We start from the raw sequence: 12,988 nt of genomic DNA on the forward strand, positions 1-12,988 counted from the left end.
TTGTTAACAATAGAAAGCCAACACATAAGCAAGGTTACTGAAAAATCACAGCAGTTTCAGAAAATTGGTGCCTCACAAAATTGGATCCAAGTAGAGCAGCTCAGTATAAAAATCATAGCAGTTTCAAAATTGTTCAATGACCAGTGGCTCTAATCCACACCAGTGAGAAGCAAATCATAACAGATCACTATTGTTCAATGATCAAGAGAGTGTTTCCTAACTTACATATGCATGCAAGCACAACATGATAACTCTTATACATGCAATCCTTAACTTACATATGTCACAAACAACTCAACAAGTGGAAACATTTGATAATTAAAACTACAGAAAACAAAATTAACTTGGTAGCTCTTACTAGGAAAAAAAATATTATTACTACTAACCTTAAATGCAGAGGTATTTCGAGACTCACAAAACTTCACCCATACATCTTCTTTAATAAAAGGGTACATTTCATACGGAGGAAGGCGATCGGGGTTGGGGTTATTGATATAGTCGGATGTGAGTTGTGCCTTAAAACCTCTCCATCGTTCCCCCATCAACGTTAGCCATTTTTTCTTCAAATCACACTTGTTTGGATCATCACTTTCTCTAATATCAAAATGAAGCTATATACATTAAAAAAAGTTGGTGTTAGTACCTAAGATCAATTGATACAAAATGAATGGGTAAATAGTGAATTAAAAATACAACAATAATACCTTGAGATCATCCCACATTGAATTTTTTATGTCATCAGGGACCAACCGCCACTCATCTATTAAAATACTACAAGAACTTCGAGCAAGGAATGATGCATAACTCTTAAACACTGCATAATTTTCACCATAGCAATTCCCAGTTTGTGGATCAAACTCAATCTTCAATTTCACACCTGTTTTCCGAACTTTGGCAATTTTCATCATCTTAGTGCAACCTCTAACCATTCTCTTTTTAGGTTCACTAGACGAATGACTGGGTTCACTAGACAAATGAGGGATGTTGGTTGAATCAGCCATGTATCTGTTTAAGCAACATAAAAACATTTCAGAATCAAAGCACAAATCAAAGCACATATAAACTAATTAATCTAGTACATATAACGCTTCAAAGACATGGGTACTGAATTTACTAACTTATTTCAACAAAAAATGAAAACTTACTAGCTCTCCCATATCCCTTCTTCATGATCCAAACGAGTAACTTGCACATCATCTACTTCATTTTCATCATTTTCTTCATTGGAGGTAAGCACATTTGTTGCAAAAGAAGGAATCTCAGAAATGTGAAGGGTTTCATCACTACCATGTGTGGCTTTTGGTTGTAGAGCCACCGACCACCTTTTGTTAGAAGGATCTGTGACATAAAACACTTGTTTTGCTTGGGATGCCATAATGAAAGGTTCATCCCTATAAGCTACCTTGGAAAGATCAACCAGTGTGTATCCAAATTCATCAATTCTTACACCGCTGGAAATATCAACCCACTTGCATTTAAATACAGGCACTGTAAATGTAACATAATCAACCTCCCAAATCTCTTCAATCACCCCAAAGTACGGTGTAGATGCCATTATAGGTCTTTTATCTTTGGAACTAGAGAAGTGCATGGACTCGGCCACAACCATAACCCCACTATTTTGCATAGTACTTCTATCATCTTTTGATTTTGTATAAAAGGTAGTTCTATTAATATCATAAGCACTCCAAGTCATAACATTACATTTAGGCTCAAATGAGAGTCATTTTATTGTATCAGAAGCACTTTCATCATTAGCAATTGTTTCTTTAAACCATTCAGAGAAACTCTTATTGTGCTCTTTTAACAACCCTATTTCATTCATCTTGGGGTATTTTTCCTTTATAAAGCTTTTGTGGGCAGATAAGTAAGGTTGAACTTCATCAGTGTTATTCAATATATACAAATGCGCTGGATGACGTACCTTCCAAGTCATGGACTTGACATTTAAACCTTGTGTACCCTTACCTTCACATCTTCCATCATGACGAGACTTTGGAACCCCTATAGCATCCGCTTCTGACAAATAATTTGAACAGTACTCAATAGCTTATTCTGCAATGTACCTTTCAACAATCGAAGCTTCCGGACGGTGTGGATTCATAGTATACCCTTTTAGTATCTTCATGTACTGTTCTACCGGATACATCCACCTTAAACAAACTGGACCGCACAATCTAATCTCCCTTACCAAATGAACAATCAAGTGTTCCATAATGTCAAAAAATGAAGGAGGAAAATGCATCTCCAACTGACACAAGATGACTGCAGCCTCATTTTCCAACTCGTCTAACTTCAATGGATCAATGACTTTACTACATATTGCATTGAAGAATAAGCACAACCTAGTTATAGTTTTCCTAACTTTAATAGGCAATATTCCACGCATAGCCACTGGTAGTAATTGCTGCATCAGAACATGAAAGTCATGAGATTTTAAGCCAATTAACTTGAGATCTTTCATTGAAACAAGTCTCTTGATATTTGTTGAGTAACCTTGCGGTACTTTGATACCTTGTAAACACTCACAAAAACTTGTCTTCTCTTTCTTAGACAAAGTGTGACATGCTGGAGGCAAATATGTCTTGTTACCTATCTGTTGTGGAGTTAACTATTGTCGTATACCCATTTCAGCCAAATCTAAACGAGCACTTAACCCATCTTTTGTCTTGCCATTAATGTGAAGAAGTGTGCCAATTAGACTTTCACAAACATTTTTCTCTACATGCATCAAATCAATACAATGTCTTACATCAAGACTTGACCAATATGGAAGATCAAAGAACACCGACCTTTTTTTCCATACATTTTTTTCAGCAGGCTTCTTTTGTTTCTTTCCAAAGATAACCTTCACATGCTGTTGTCGTTGATAAACTTCCTCTCCAGTCAAGGGTTTTGGCGCAACACCATACTCTGATTTTCCGTTGAAAGCTTTCTTCAATTTACGATATGGATGATGACGGTCTAAAAATTTCTGATGCCCAAGATAAACGGTCTTCCTTCCATGATTAAGCTGATGGTAACTTGTATCTTTCTCACATATAGGACACGCTTTATGCCCTTTAACGCTGTAACCAGACAAATTACCGTATGCCGGAAAGTCGTTGATGGTGCAAAACAACATGGCACGCATATTGAAATGCTCACCAGAATACGCATCAAGAACATCAACTCCTTGCTCCCACAACAATCTTAAATCATCAATCAATGGACTTAGATAAACATCTATGTCGTTTCCTGGTTGTTTTGGGCCCGGAATCATCATAGATAACATCATATATTTACGCTTCATGCACAGCAAAGGAGATAGGTTGTAAATTATCAAGAGAACAGGCCATGAACTATGGTTACAACTTAGACTACCATACGGATTCATTCCATCGGTAGCAAGTCCAAGTCTAAGGTTTCTCGACTCTTTTCCAAAACTTTGAAACTTCAAATCAATTTTCTTCCATTGCAAAGAATCAGCTACATGGCGAATTTTTCCATCTTCATTTCTCTCTTCTGCATGCCATCTAAGGTTCTTTGCGTCATTTGCATTAGAGAACAATCTCTTGAACCTTGAAATTATTGGTAGGTACCATAACACTTTTGCAGGAGGACCCTTTGTGCTCACATCATCACTGGAATCACCATCTTTCTTTTTGTAGCGTGACGCCTTGCACTTCGGACAATGATCATAGTTTTCAAACTCTTTTCTGTATGAGATGCAATCATTAGGGCATGCATGTATTTTTTCATACTCCATGCCCATCGGACACAATACTTTCTTGGCTTCATAATGACGATTCGGCATTGTGTTACCTTCTGGAAGCATTTCTTTCAACAATCCAAGCAAATCAGTGAAACTTTTATCACTCCATCCATTTTTCGCCTTCAAATTAAACAATCTTAACACAGCTGACAACCGTGTAAAGTTTGTGCATCCCGGGTACAAAGGTTCTTCCTTGTCTTTACATAAAGTATCATACACATGCGCTCTCTTAAATGATTCTTCTCCAATATCATGTATCATGTCTTCCAGCCGATCATCCATATCTACACATACTTTCTCTCTTTGTGATACACTTGGCATTACTACTTCACCATGCCATATCCATTGTGTATAATTTTGACAAATCCCTCTCCAAGCTAGATGGTCCCTTATTTCATCCTTAGTAAGTTTTGGGTCCCGGTTCCCACAAGAAACACAAGGACATGGAAAGAGTCCCTTATTGTTCGGAAGATTCTTTTCAGCAAATTCTAGAAATTCAACCACTCCATTATCAAACTCATCACTTAATCGATTAGCTCTCATCCAACTACGATCCATAACTACGTTCTGCAAATTATCACATACTAAATTAAAGAATTGTGACCCTAGAACCAAACTCATCAACATTTTTCAAATGATAAGCTAAAGACAACCTAAAAATTAATTGTAAAAAATCGAACATGAACAAGCATTCAAATTAAATAAGCCAAAAACGAATCACGAATTCAGAGAAAAAAAACTTACAGCAAGATGGAAGAGTTCTGCAGTGGCTGGAAGAGTTCGCCGGAGCTGGAGTGGCTGGAAGAGTTCGCCGAAATCAAAAACTAGAAATCCTATCTAAAATATGAAAACAGTGTGCAATCAAAATTCCTGTAATCCCTGTCTCTGCTGGATCTGTGATCATCACGATGCCTGCAAATATTCAGGCATTAATGAATACATAAGAATGGTGCCAATCATGCTGGTCTGTATCTACAGTCTATTTCATTCATACTGATGGTTGAGGAATAAGACATTAACCAAAGCAGGTCCAAAATTAGCATAAAAAGATTAATTCTTTCATCAAAAGTAACAGCAGAGGAATCAGGTGAAGTCAACTATAAGCATGGTGCCACGCTGAGGCTACCTTAATTAATACTATACAAAATGCTACTGGTTCAACAAGTTATGATGCTTAAATGAAAATTAACATTAACATGGAGTGCAGAATTGACAAATATTAAACAGCTTGATGGAACAAATATGAATGCATTCAATTAAGCAGTGAAATTTCCAAAGATCAGAGATGGTTTCAGCTATAAAATGTGTCCATCTGGAACATAGAGACAGAAATTAACACAAATCGCGTGTAACTGAAACATCACTGCCCAACTTCTACTATCACAACGAAAAACAATTTGAAATTGGTGCTTTCAACTTCCAAAATTCTCAGAACAAAAATCAGCAGCCACTAAAACAGCACATGACATACCTTCTCCTGGGGCTGCGGCTCCTTGACCCCTGCTTTGCTCTTTCCTCTGATTCAATAATTCTTCCTTTGTGACTGTAATTGCAAGAAACTAGAGTGATTGAAGCATAACAGAATGCAAGTACCCAATAACTCTTTCCTTTGTGACTGCAAATGCAACATAACAGAATGCAAGTACCCAATAACTCTGACCAACAAAAAATGCTTATTAGATTGAAGGCTAAGGCCAATTAAACATCATCACGAGAAAAAGAAGAGGCCAAGTTATGGGTAAAAACCAAGGACTCTCTGCTGCCAATTTAACATAGAGCAACATCCAAACCCAAGCTAGTTAAAATAAGAGCTTAAACAAAACCGAGAGGAATAAAAATGAAGTTCTTTAACATCTTAATTTGTTATTAGTTGAAAGTTTTATACATCTTCAGTTCCACAGTTTAGTCTTTCATGCCATGAGGTGCAACCATGTCCTATAATTGGAAAAGCTGCACTTTTCAGGTTGGATTAAACCACTTTTTATTTCATGATAATCTCATTTTCTCATTTTTATGGAGAGGTGTTATTTTTGTAAGGAGTTTGTCTTATTTGCTGGGAGGGTAGAAATATGAGCCTCATCAAGGTTAACTAATAGAGGCCAATTAAAACTGTAACAAACTAAATGCAACCAGCAATTACAGAACAAAATCAAATACTGAAATCTATTACCTCAGAGAAATTTTATCAGGAAATGCTGACTTCACCACCAGAACTTTAACGTTCTCATCAACTGAAAGTATATCGCTGACAGAAGTAATTTCAGCTCGACTGATATTTGAAATATGCAGCAACCCACTGAAAGGCACCGAATAGGTTCATTTTAAATGTCAGGTCGATGTGTACGGACAGGTTTAATTCACCTCTAACAAGTTAAATTCATGATGTTGATATCTTGTGTATGATAAGGAATTAAGGATAAATGTGTGCATGGGAATATTAAACACAAATAAAGAAGGTACCTGCGGCAGTGCTTCCAGCAGTGAACCGTGGTTCCTGCAAGTTTAACGACAGACGGTGGTGAGGGTGAGTTTGCGGTGGAGGAGAGTGAGTGAGTATGCGGCTAAATCTGAGTTGGGGGCGAGAAAAAGTGGTACCTGAGTTGAGAGCTTCCAGCAGTGCGACGACGATTTGAGCTTCAGCAAGGATTTAGGGATTGCGTGAAAAGAGGGAGGGACCTGCGAACAGGAGAGAAAACCAGAAGGAGAATCTGAGTGAGTATTACGGATTCACGATTTAGGGATTCAATGGAGTGAAGGGAATATAGGGATTTAGTGGAGTGGGCGAACAACGGCGAAACAGGCCGGACCTGCACAACGCACGAGCGACGGCGAGCGATGGCAAGCGACGGTGAAAGAGGAGCAAGAGCGTAGGGCGACTTAGGTTTTCAACGGTGAAAGAGGAAGAAAGCACTTTGAACGAATACTACTCTTTGTATCCTGTGTAAAAATTAAAAAAAGAATGATCTTTCACAACGGTTATAACAAAACCGATGTGAAAACTAAAAAGCTGAGACTTTTCACATCGGTTATAACATAACCGATGTTAAAACTAAAGAAAATATGGACTTTTTACATCGCTTATACTTCAACCGATGTAAAAAGTACTTCATTAAAATTTCAAAAATGCCACCGCATTTAGCTTTCACATCGCTTATTATAAAAACCGTTGTAAAAAGTATTTCCTAACTACTTTTCACATCAGACATATTCCCAACCGATGTGAAAACTATCATAAAAATTCACTATAATTTCAATATTGCCACCGCGTCATCTTTTACATCAGGTTATTGATTAACCGATGTGAAAACCCTGATGTGAAAAGTCTTTTTTCTAGTAGTGTTTTGTTGGCCTCTCGGGTTGTGTTTTTGTGTTGTTCAGTCCCGGAGTTTTTTAGCTTTTGGCTCCTATGCTTTTTCCCTGATTTGTGTTCTTGATGTTTTAGCGTTAGGGCTTTTTTTGGTTTGTTTTAGGTTTGGCTCATCTCCATGGTTTTTATCTGTTTTCTTTTTTGTTTTATCAGTTGACTTACTTGGGAGAGTCTTGTTCCCATGATCTTTTCTCTCATTTAATAGATTACTTGTTCTATTTTCAAAAAAAAAACATATATTAGCCAATGTCAAACAATGACTAAAATCCATCTATATTCATAGTATAAATAGCTATATATGTATTTATAAGCGAATCAAATGAAATAGTGTAGGGACATTTATACATGATCCATACATAGAATTCTTTCTTTTTTTCATTTTGACATGGCTGAAATTCATCAGGGTAAGCTTTCAAATTGTTTTATGGATAGCCCAGTCAAATATAATTATGAAAATATATCAACTGGAGAGAGAAATGAGCAAGATAAATATTTGCAGTTATATTCAAGCATCACACACGTCCTAGGTTCAGTAGGTTGTAACCTCCCTTTTCTATTTTTCTTCATTCTACTATGAATCATACTTGAGTAATCGATCTCATAGTTTGCTTCAATTGCAATACCATAACCATGGCACCTAGCGCAAACAGGTGTAGCGCTGCCTTACTCTTTACACCTAGTAATAACATGCTTGGATCAACTTATAAAGACCCAAAATGAATTCTCTCCCTCTAGAAGCTAACACCTAGTAATAACATGTTTGGATCAGCTTATAAAGACCCAAAATGGATTCTCTCCCTCTAGAAGCTAAACTCGGTGCATGTCTGGAATTCATTCCAGAATTGATTAAAAAGACAAAATGGTAGATGGTGAAAAATGATGGTAAGACAAAATTATAGTGAACATAAGGAACTTCCATTAACTAATTTTATAGCTTTTACCGTGATTTTTCATTGTATATATAAACATGCAATTAATTATGTGGGTAAACTTATGTAAGCAACGGCTTCTCAATATCAAAATTGATTCTGGAAAAAGAAAAGTTGATACAATTTTTACTTATGCTCAAACATGATTTTGAGGTTTCAACATGCAAACACACCCACAATCCAAACAAACTCACTTAGTAAAGTTGGAAACTTTGCTCATAAAAAAGTTGTTTTTCCAATATTGCAATCACCCAACATACTGATCTTTAGGTTCACCAAATCTGAATTGGTGTCGTACCCGCTGCCGCTATCGACTAGCTCCTGCAGGAATCCGCTGTCGTCAATGATGGTCGTCGACAAATCCTGGAATGACAATCTCCGGTAGAGAGGTCATTGTCTCCCGATGGAGCAAACCATGAGTCTGTCCCATATATGAAGTGGAAAAACCCACCCACGGAGGACACCCTTTAGAGCACTCCCCACCGGACTTCCACCTACACAATTTTCCGACAAAGCTGCGACATCTTTATTGTTGTTTCCCGAATCATCTTTGTTATGGGCAGAAGATTCACATGTGATAGATGGAAGATTGCTATGTTTTTCTTCTTTTCCTTCATTCCTTATTGGCATATATAAAGTTTGTTCTAAAGATTACAATTAAAGAGCAAAGATGATGATGAAGAGGAGGAAGCCATGGCAAGATGGAAGGTCAACAAGAAGAAGTGGCAAGGGGAAACTCCTTTCAATGTTTGTGTATAGAGGAGAGTCACACCATCTATGGTTTCTTCACCCCACAAAATTCTCAGTATATTCTTTTTTTTTCTTCTCTTTTTAATAACAAAATGCTCAATGTTTCATTTTATATCAGAAAAATAATCATGGTACTTGGTCTTTTTTAAGAAAAAACAAAGTATATGTATAAATGAAAAATAGAATATAAGAATTGAAAAGGAAAGTCTAAAGCTACTTTTATTTTTGAGATTAATTTCTATGCACCGACGGTGTAAAAAGTTTTACACCATCATTCAATCACAACCTTCCATTTCCTATTTTTAGATATTCTTAAATTCAAAATTAATTGTGAGCTAACAAAATGGAGGGATGTGATTGAATGATGGTGTAAAACTTATTTACACCGTCGGTGCATAGAAATTAATCTCTTTATTTTTTAGGTACTGCTTGGTGTATTTTATCTTTTATTTTATTTTCTGCTGATATGTGTTGAATTTATATTTATATTTATTTCATTTTATTTTCTGTTTCAAAATTTATATAAGAAAATAAAATTAGTGTAATTTCTATTAGGATGAAGTACAGGTTTGTTTTTCTTAAAAAAAAAATTTGGTTACAGAAGGAAAAAAATATCCTTGGTAAATTCTGATTTTTATTTTTTCGATTTAAACCTTGAAAAAGTAATCTTGTAAAAAAAGTTGGAACAATTTTTCAAAGAATTTACATGTGTGTTAAAGAAAAAATATTACTCCTATTTATAAGAAACAAATGAAGGGGGTAGCTTTATCCTTTTTATAAGAACCAATTCAAATTTTAAGATGCATTAATTATTTTTTTGCCACAATACCCTCATTTAATAGATGTTTCTCTTTCATTCCACTATGCAACTCATTAATGATAATTAGAAATTAAAAAAAATAAGTTGGGTAGTTTTGGAAAGTTGAGATAAATTTAAACAAATTTAATACTACCAACCACTTTCTTAAGGGGCGTGAAAAATTAGTTTGGTTCTTATCTAATCTAAAATTTTATAGCAAGCGTTGAGAAATAAAAGTTATCATCACGATAGAAATCAATAGAAAATGTGCGCCCAATGTTGAGGAGGAATGGCAATTTTCACCTGCTTATGAGGATCCTCGTGTCCTGTTCGGGGCCCGATCTTAAGGAACTTTTCCTCATGGGGATGGGGAAATAAACTCCCCCGAGACAAATTTGGAGATGGGGTGGGGATCACCCTCCCCGCCCCACGGAATTCCCGCCTTGTATACATAGATAAAAAATCAATAATATCATTAATAGTAAATTCAATGTTATTTGAACTTCATTATATATTTCATAGAATTTGACATGTTTCATTCTCATTTGTGGTTTCTATATTTAACTATTTGTAGTCCAAGTAGAAATTTACGTATTTTTATATTTTATTTTATTTTTAATGATGTGTTAGTGGTTTCAATGGGAATTTGTTGGGACCTGTTGGGAGGTGGGGATTGGGGATGAAGAGAAAATTCACCTCACCACGGGGATGAGGAGTAGGGATGGGGACATGGAAGAGATGCGGGGACAGGGAGTGGGGAGGCACTCCCCGCCCACCCCCGCCACGCGCGGGTGCCATTCCTTTTGAGAAACTATTGGCCCATAACTGTTGCAAAAAAAAAGGTTGCACAACTAGACATAATATAGCAACACGAAAGATAAATCCTCATCAAGAAAGTTAAGGTTGAGTCGAGATCGACCGGAAGAAGCGGGTTCTTGAGGAAGATGTTGTTAGGTTTTGAGCGTGCGATGTTATTGAGGTGGTGGTGGTGCGACTCGCGTGAGGTAGTCTGTGACGTGCTTTGATGTGCTGATCGGCTCCCTGGAGGTCCAACATGTGCATATTTGGTTCATTATTCTTAATCCTTTTCGCGGACACAAGAGTGGTATGAATATAAGAGAGGGATATGATAGGTAATGTGAATGGAAGTAAAAGTAGATAGAGGAGTAACTAATAAAAGAAGAGAGATATACGAATAAAAAGTAGATAGAAAAAGTTGGTGGAGATAGAATGAAAATAAAAGTTTCTATAAATAACTAAATATCAAAAGTTATTAAAAAATCAATCATGATGTTTAACACCAAATCATCCATCACCTCACTTTCACTTTAGTTATATTTGTAAATCACTCTTATTATCTTCCAACCTATTTCATCATAATTGTGTTGTTGACACCTTTATTACATTACCCCCCAAAGAAAAGATAGATTGCAAATTTGCAAAAGCACTTCTTGTATTACATACCACTACCAAAGTCAAGAGATAATAAACTAAGTCGATATTTAACAACTCTTTTGAATGAAAAAAAAAAATTCTTAACCAGCCCCTACCACTTAGTGAGTTAATCGTAGGACGAGATATTAATCTCACGACTACCAACTATAAAGGATATATTGGTTAAGACAAAAAAAAATTATTTTATTTTGAATATTTTGAAATAGATAGAAATAACTTTACTTTATTTATTTTGATTTTTGTTTTTTCGAAATATGAAATAAGTCAATTCATTATTTTATTTATATTGATTTAATTTTTTTAAAATTTAAAATAAATAAATAAATAAATTTATTTCGAATTTCAAAGAAAAATGAATAAAAATTAAACAAGGGGTTTTCACTCAGGGGCGGACCTGTGTTGGTTTCAGGGGGTTCATTTTGAACCCCCTGAACAAAACAAAAATTGCACTTACCCCCTATATAAATATTCTTTTTTGTATATAATTTTTTTTTGAACCCTTGAAAATTTTAAATTATACTAGGATACCAAATTTTGCACCTATTTGCACTAAATACTCACACTCACTTATTCCTCTCACTCTATCACTTTGTCTCTCTTTCTCTCGCGTACGGCGTATCCTAAGTCTTTCACAGGCTCCCACCCAACTACCCAAGCACCCACCAAGCCACCAAACCAATCCACTGCGCCTCCCTCCTCGTCCTCACCCGTCACGTTGCGCCTCCCACTCTCCTTGCTCGTCGATCTTCACGGGTTGTTGTGCCCTGGATGTATAATATGTCCCAATTTTTCATACCAACACCCCTTTGACTTGTTTTTCCTTTTTCCATTCTCAAAATCGGTTTTTTTTTATCTCTTTCACAGTTTTTCCCTTTATGGGTTTTGATATGAATATTGAGTGAATTAAAACTATGGAAGCTGTGAAATAAATTGAGTTCCTAATTAATTGGATATTAATTGACCAATCTGAAGTTATATGATAGTATTAGACTATTAGTTTGTTGGATTTGGTATTTATTTTTGACAGATTGGTGATTGTGATTGGTTTTATGCACGTTGAATTCATCATTTGCTTGCTTCTTACTATTTTGGGCTATATTCCTGATATAATTTATGCCTTGTATGTCATTAACTTTGTTGATCGTGATTAGTATGCACCAACACAACGGTACTAAGTGTCTTGTTACCTTCTTAATCAGTCGCTAACTTGGAAAATAAGTAGCAACTGCTATGAATATTGTGAAGAATATGCTGCGTAACCGAATTGGAGATACATTGATGAACGCTTGTTTAGTTACTTACATTAAGAGTGATGCATTCAATAACATTGACTCTGAGCTTAATGTTCAACGATTTCAGAATATGAAATCACGTAGAGGAAAACTATGACTTGTATAATTTCCGATTTATAAACATATTAAAGTTGTTTTTAATCATATTTTTAGGATGTATTCATTTGAAAAATTTGAACCCCTGACATTAGGGTCCTGGATCTGCCACTGTTTTCACCACTAATTCTTATTCATCGTTTTTCTTTTTTCAAGGTGGAAGAAGCAGTGATAGTTTAGTTGCAATGGCTCAAACACACGTACATGACCAAATGCACTGATTATCTTTTATTTAACCTTTTTATTAAGACTTTTTCACAAACAAACTCATTAGTTGATGGTGATGACAGGGAGAAGGAGATGAGAAGCTGGGCGAAATCTATGAAAGTGGAGTTTAATTGGGTGCCGGCGGAAGGCGCAGCGGGAGGGGTGGTGTCGTTGTGGAAGAGGGGACTGTTCGCTGTTAACAGAGTATAAAAAAGTGTGGGTGTTGGTCTCTGGTGTTTGCTGTCTTTTTCTGTTTTTGTAGTTAGTGTTCAATTGTCTGGTCTTGTGGATTTCATGCTTTTGGAGGTGGTTTATTTTATATTGGAATGGCAAGCTATT

General features: G+C 35.9%; 1 pseudogene; it reads right to left on the reverse strand.

Moving 5' to 3' along the window:
• Positions 1-3,757: 3,757 nt before the first annotated feature.
• Positions 3,758-4,312, reverse strand: LOC130731534 (uncharacterized; annotated as a pseudogene).
• Between the last annotated feature and the right edge of the window lie 8,676 nt (positions 4,313-12,988).

This window comes from Lotus japonicus, chromosome 1, assembly GCF_012489685.1.
Source record: "Lotus japonicus ecotype B-129 chromosome 1, LjGifu_v1.2".
NCBI classification, from domain to species: domain Eukaryota; kingdom Viridiplantae; phylum Streptophyta; class Magnoliopsida; order Fabales; family Fabaceae; genus Lotus; species Lotus japonicus.